The sequence below is a fragment of the Apodemus sylvaticus genome, chromosome 11 (genome assembly GCF_947179515.1).
Source record: "Apodemus sylvaticus chromosome 11, mApoSyl1.1, whole genome shotgun sequence".
NCBI classification, from domain to species: Eukaryota; Metazoa; Chordata; class Mammalia; order Rodentia; family Muridae; genus Apodemus; species Apodemus sylvaticus.
Genome location: NC_067482.1, coordinates 87,029,318 through 87,036,179, shown reverse-complemented (window position 1 = coordinate 87,036,179; position 6,862 = coordinate 87,029,318). Strand labels below are relative to the sequence as shown.

The following is a 6,862-nucleotide window of genomic DNA, read 5'->3' as shown; positions in this document are numbered from 1 at the left end:
CTGAAGTCAGTCTCAAAAGCCTGGCTAGACGATGAGGTACACAGTAAGACTGTAGCTCAGGCTGGGTTGTGTTCGTCCGTCTGTGTATGTGTGTAAGACACTCCTAGGAGTCGTTCCTCTCTCTTGATGGAGGATGAGCAAATGTATTCTGGCAACCTAGGGTCTAATCAGAGCACTCAGGCAATCAGAGGTCACTCTGGATCAAAGCCAAGGGTTAAGAATTTCTTGGAATGAGTGGTCCTGGCCCTGGACTTCCCTCACCATGTCCTATAGAATGTACAGACAAGTGATTTGGCCTTGGTATGTTACTGGAAGTTGACTCCTAGGGGCTGGATCTTTATTTATGTGCTCTTCTGAGGCCTCTGGCTACTACTTGCTTATCTGCAGGGGTGGTATGGGGTGGCTCCTCTGTTTATAATAATTGCCTAAGGTCAGCTGCCTGCCTGAATTTCTGAGACAGTCACCTGAGGAACATGTTTCTCTAAGGTGTTCTCAAATAATGCTGACCCTGCTGTACAGGGGACTATAACTTTGAAAACAACTGATGTAAGAAGGATAGCTAACCTCCAGAATCTACAGAGGACTTTGAGATCTGCTGCCTATACCAAACCCAAGGTTATTAGAGACATTCAAATAAGATGCATGTGATTGACACGCTGTATCCCCTATACTTTCAGTATCTCAATCACAGAGACCCAACTGCCATTTACAATTTATAAAGTCTTTCCATGCACTCCCTCTCCCTGAATCTTAGGTTCGAAATGGATTTCTACAGCACTGTGCCGCATATTCAGACGGCTGTGAGACAGTGGGAAAAGTGTGGGTTATGAGAAGCTCATACTTACTGAGCACAGTTCTTATTCCAGGCACTAGGCAAACATCAGTTCAGAAAAGTTAGTCTACCTAAGATGGAAACAAAAAGTCATGTTTGAGCCCAGGCTGTCTGCAAGTTCCATACTATGTTCATACCAATTTCCTTAAGTTTCAATACATAGAAGAATACTCCCATGCACCTTGAAAAAAGGAAAACTTTGTGAGTGAGCCTGGAGAGCTTCCTGGGTGGGGTGGGGGGTGCGGCTCTTCTCTCTCGCTCATGGGAACTCTCTCTCTCTCTCTGTGGATCTTGCACCACTCTGGACATTTGCTTCGCTTTGGTGTTCAAGTTTCTACTGCTCATTCACAAGTCAGCTCCTGATCTTAATTTTCCCAGCACCTTGGCTATGAATGAAGCTGGTATCTCTATCCACCCCAAATGGAAGCACTAGGCAAGAAATACTCATGCTGAATAATGGTTCCCCTAGTCTCTCTCTTTTCATTGTGCCCCCACTAGCATTGAGAGTTACTATCTTGCGTATGGTGACTCCAGTAGCCCAGTGAGCTACAGAAATGAACAGGAATGTGGTCTCTCATATAAACCACAGCCAAATAGGTTAACAATAACCTTGTTCATTAAGTTATTATGAGTTTGAAATAAAGAAGACGTTGAAAGAGCCCTCATGTATCTTCTTATAGCTAAGTAATACCATTGTGTCTAAGCCACTCTGTGGCTACAACCTGCTTTCTGATATTTTATTGAGCTTAGGATGGCAAAGGCTTCCAAGGACTTTCCAAAAGCAGAGAAGTAGGGACCAATGCCATTCCTTCATTACGGGTTGCTGCCACACAAAGCCATTTTCTTAAGATCCAGGAAAAATTGCACACCTAATGTTTAAAGATGAGTAAAAAAAAAACTGGTTTAAGAATATACCAAGAACAATGAGAATCTCTTATCAGGGATTATACTTGCATTGTTCAGGAGGTGAGATTCTCCCTGGGGTTGTTCTCTTGAAAAGGTGTGGTGTGTTAACTGTATTCACTGTCCTCAATGGTAGCTGTGGAGACCACTCAGGTTAAGGGTGTCATTTGTTGCATAGGTAGGGACATCTCTAGCACTAAGTTAATCATTTGAAACAACTTCATGATGGCAGTTCAAAGGCATCTGAGCCTCAGCTCAATGCTGGACACAGTGTACATATTAGTTTGGAAAGTAAATAAGATGGAATCAAGGTCCCCGGAGCTCAGAGGAGAAGACAGACATTAAACAGGATTTGCTGTAAATGGTACAAACACAGAAGACATAAATACTATGTGGCTAGGCAGGCCCATCAATGTCTAGGTTGAATCCCAAGACTTGTTTGTCAGCCAGTGTTTCTCAGTCCAGCATGTCAGGACCCATTCGAGCAGATCACAGCTGCATCCCCTAAAGTGACTGATTCTATATACCTGGGTGGATCCTGAGAGTATGCATTTCTAGCAAGCTTGCTAGAGGTGTGGATACATACTTACCTGGCAGGGGAGATCTCATGATCATGAGGGTGATTTTCCCAAGGTGAGGCTCATCCATTACACTCTAGGTATGCTAACCTGTGACTCCTCCAAAGGCAGGAAAGTCAGCTGCATAATTTGTGGTAGCAAAGAGTATTGGTGTTCTATCACCAAAAAGAGGTGCGGATGCTGCCAGTCTGCCAGGTAGACACTGAGAAATCTTTCTCTTCTCCGTGGCTTGGAACGGTATGTTCTGTGTCTTTCTTGTCCTGGATTCTGCATTGGAAATCAGAAAAAGAAGTAAGTTGGACCCTCTAACTAGTGATGATGAAGTAGGTGCAGAACAAGATGGCGGCATGGCCTGATGGTGGAGAATGTAAGTCTGGAGCTCAGAGACTGTGTTGGTGGTAGTTGTCAGTAGACAAGGAAGAGATGCGGCTCCAGAGGAATTGTGAGATAGACAAGGAGGTAATATACCCCCCTCCCCTGTGTGACACACTCACTCTCTCCATTCCCATCTTTCTCGCATTTTCTCCCTCCCCCTCTCTCTCTCATATACACACACATTCTCTCCCTCCCTCTTCCCTTCTATCTTTCCTTCTTTCTCTCACAAATATACATTTATTTTACAATGTGTCTTCTGTAATTTACAATGTTTCTCCTCTGAGTACTCAAAACATGGATATTTTGTGGATTTTGTATGGCACCTACATTTTGGAAGTTCTTACAATCTCTCCTTGCTCTGCTCATGGATACTACGGTCTTCCAGACTGTGTTGATTCCTGGTGAGTCCTAGAACCCTCTGTGGAAGGTGCCAGCCTTGTTTCCTGGAAAGGAAACCTCTAAGCTGAGGCAAGAGTGTGTGAAGCCAGTTCTGGAACCTGGAGAAATGATAACGGAGAAAAGACATAGTCAAAAGCAGGATGGAGATCTTACCTCGCAAAGAGTTAGGGTTGGCAGTGCTATGGCTGAAACCTCTATCTGATACGGCTCCCAATGGGCCATTTTAATCTTCTCATATAAGAAAGACTGTGTAAAGACAGTCATTTCCAATCCAAAGAAAAAGCCACGGGAGGAACTAGTGGCACGTTGACGTACACATTCAGCTCCCTTCATTGTGAAGAAATAAAATCCCTCTTTTTAAGCCACCAAATCCATGGAATTTTATTAGGCCATATGAGTTTACTAAGCTTAGGAGACTGGGGAGAGATGGGTGGGAGAAAGAGACTCATCCGTCATACCTGTGTGTGGACTCCCATTTCAAGAGTGAATTTTGAGGCTTCTTGTCATTGACATGAATGACCTATAAGAGGAAGTCCTAGACTGAGAAGTGGTTTACAAATTGTGGAAGTGGTCAGCCTGCCCTGAGGTTGGGGTGCCTATGAGGTCATCTGCCACAGACACTGCAACAAATATAGGGAACGGCCGTGAAACCTACAGTCAGATGCTTGCTATAGAATCATTCAATATTTATATAAACTTGAAAGGTCCCACAGAGAACTCTAGATCAGTTCTCACCAGTTAACTGTACTGGGCTGGATAAAGCTCAGCGTGTTACCAATGAATGGCGTGTCTTTATCTTCTGGGGACAGTCCTGAGCTTGCTGGCGGTGCACCTGGCCTTGGTGTAAGTGCCTTCAAGACCATGTACTAGTGTAGGCTGAGTGAGCGTGCTGTGCTTTGAATCTGGTTCCAGTGTGTCCCCCAAAGGTTTATGTTGGAATTCTGGTTCTCAGAATGGCAATAGTAAGAGGTGGTGGCCCCTTTGAGGGGCAAGGTCTCGTGAGAAATAATAAGGTAACTGGTGACATTATCCTCAGGAAGGATGAATGCTGTTTATCCTTCACAGTCTCATGGCATAGTGAGTTCTAATGAGAGTGGTTTCTTCAACTGGCTGTCCAGCTTCCTACCTCACTGAGTGATCAACTCCCTATCCCTATCCTGTCAAGATGCCATTTGCTATCATGCTGAACTTTTAGGAACCCAAAGCTATAAGGTCAACTTTTTTCAAGAGAAAGTATCCAGGATCAAGTATTTTGTTATAGCATGCACGTGCCAGACTGCCTTGTACACTCTCCACCATTTCTATCTGTACACTGACTGATACAAGGAATGGGAAGATGCTAGTGTGTAATTACAATGTACGTGACAGATTTTCAGTGTTCATGCAGTGTTGAAGGCAAAAGCAGGCTGTTAGGACTCTTCTGTCCCCAGCAAACACCACCCCACCTTGCTTTTTGTCTACAGCGTGAAGGAACCCAGGTAAGGATGATACAATCACCGATCCATTAGGATCTTCAAGAGCAGGGTGCTGGCTCTAAGTCACTGTATTAATTACATTTGTGTTGCTATGACCATGACAATGGAAAGAAACAACTTAAGATGGGGAGGATGTATTTTGATTCAACGTCTCAGAAGATCCAGTCCATCATGGCAGGCAAGACAGAGTTCGTGTGGAGGGCGTGTTTAGTAGAGTCTTTTTATATCATGATGAGCTCCAGAAGCAGAAGAACAGAGTTCATGAGAGCCAGGAGCAGATATGATACTCAAAAGCACATCTTTAGCTGCCTATTGTCAGAGGTTACCAACACCTAACGCCTAAAAGATGGCACTACAAGCTATAGGTAGTCAAAGCGTGAGTATCTGAAGGGTATTTCCTATTTAGACCCCAATAGTCACTAGGACTGGAAAATGGTTTAACAAGATTCCATTTGGAAATGAAGAATAAACTGTATTCAGTTCCATTCCTGTTACAGTCCTACTACCTCATGAGAAGCTCTATCTACAACCTAGCCTTGTGTGAAATCTGGGTTAGCCTAAAGAGATGGCTTTGTTTAGGAATATGAACTCTGGCATGTAAACATGAACCCTGATGAAAATGGACATTGGAACTGTGGGGAAATTGGGTGGTCAGTGTGCGAAGAGACAAAATGTCCTGGAGAAAGCTAGGTGTATGGGACACCTCACACGTGCGGGCGGAACCAGCCAACAGGAGAAGGGATGAGGAGAAGCGTAGAGTCAACAGGAGTATAACCTACCAGGAACACCAAGCTCTGCCTTATACTACAGGTATATTCTCCATCACAAGCCCTTTATGTCTAAGGTAACTTGAGAAAATCATTCTTTCTTGACTCTACTAAAAGGAAGAAAGCAAGATAGCAGTTTTCTAAGGGGAATACGTTTTTTTAGAAGAGAAAAAAAAAAAAACACACACACACAGCTTGCCCAAGGGTGATCATTGCAATGCTATTCATAGCAGCCCAAAGCTGGAAACCGGCCAAATGCCCAACAGACAAGCATGTGAAGGGTACCAATTCATAGAAAGGGGTGCCTGGAGGCAGCTGAAACCAAACAAGACAGGAAACTCACTCCTTTCTTGTTGAGATGGAAGTATGCACATCACAGTATTGGGAAAAGGCCAAAGGTTATATAAATAGTTGACATTTCGAGTATTTTTTAACTTTTCCTGTCAACTTGTAAACATAAGGGAAATTCATCTTTTCACAGATGGTTATTGGGGAGGGGGAGGGGGAAGATGCTTTGAGCCACACGGCTTTTCTCTCTACTTTTCTGTCTTTGGAACAAAGCCACCATGGAGTTTGCCAGCTTGCTGCTAAACTTCAGGGCTGGATGTCACAAGGGCTGGATGTTCACCCCCAGGATGGGTGTGGAGAGTGCTTCTGAGATAAAGTGGGAAGCAGGCAGACCAGCTCAAAGCTCACCTTGCAGGCCACCCAGGTCAGACCTTCAAAGAAACTGTGGATGGAACAGGGTGGGGATGGCGACAGTGTGTCCTGTACTACGCAGGAGAGTCAGGTGTGCATTCTTTGTCATTGCACTGTCATCTGACTGTCTGGGCTATTGCTCTGTGTCTCCTATTCCCCAGAAAGACAGCAACTGAGGGCCTCATAGGTCAAGATCCCTTCCCGGCAAGGTGATCATGAACAACAATGGTCCTGGAAATGTGTCATCAGAAATCTCTTATGCTGGGTGATGTATGAAGAAAAGAGGTTTACCTGACCCACGATTCTGATGACTAGAAGGTTCAGACAGCATGGAGCAATATTGGATGAGAGCTACCTAGCTGCATCACATGTCAGGCGGTTGCTAACTGTGAGAAGACAAAGTATGTGGGGGAGATCACATGAAAAGGGGGGCAATACAAGCTGACAAGGAGAGAAGCTTGCTTCTTTTGATTTATTTTTTTGTAGCCAACTCTTCAGGAGAACTAATTTTGCACCAATGTATATTACTTATTTTGTTCACTGCTCTGAGGAAACACCTGACAGAAACAATTTAGGTGAGATAAAGACTTACTTCATTCATGACTTCAGTGGGTTCCGTCCATCATGGAGGGTAGTGTGCGGCGGAGCGGACAAGCTCATATCATGGCAGGCCACGCAGTGGAGATCAGGGAAACTGATGTGCCACTGGCTTTTCTTCCATCTGGAATTAAACTTCAACATGAGTTCTGATGAGAACAGATCATACTCTGTGCCACCATTTGCTGATGGTGGTAGGCAGGCCCACTGAGAATCCCGTGTACACACAATCAAGGA

The 6,862-nt window shown here is 44.4% G+C and overlaps 1 non-coding gene across 1 annotated transcript; it reads left to right on the top strand.

Moving 5' to 3' along the window:
- The first annotated feature begins 2,317 nt into the window (after positions 1-2,317).
- On the top strand, positions 2,318-2,473 carry LOC127696940 (U1 spliceosomal RNA). Its single transcript, XR_007980374.1, has one exon. It is a non-coding gene; the product is annotated as a U1 spliceosomal RNA (small nuclear RNA).
- Positions 2,474-6,862: the final 4,389 nt, after the last annotated feature.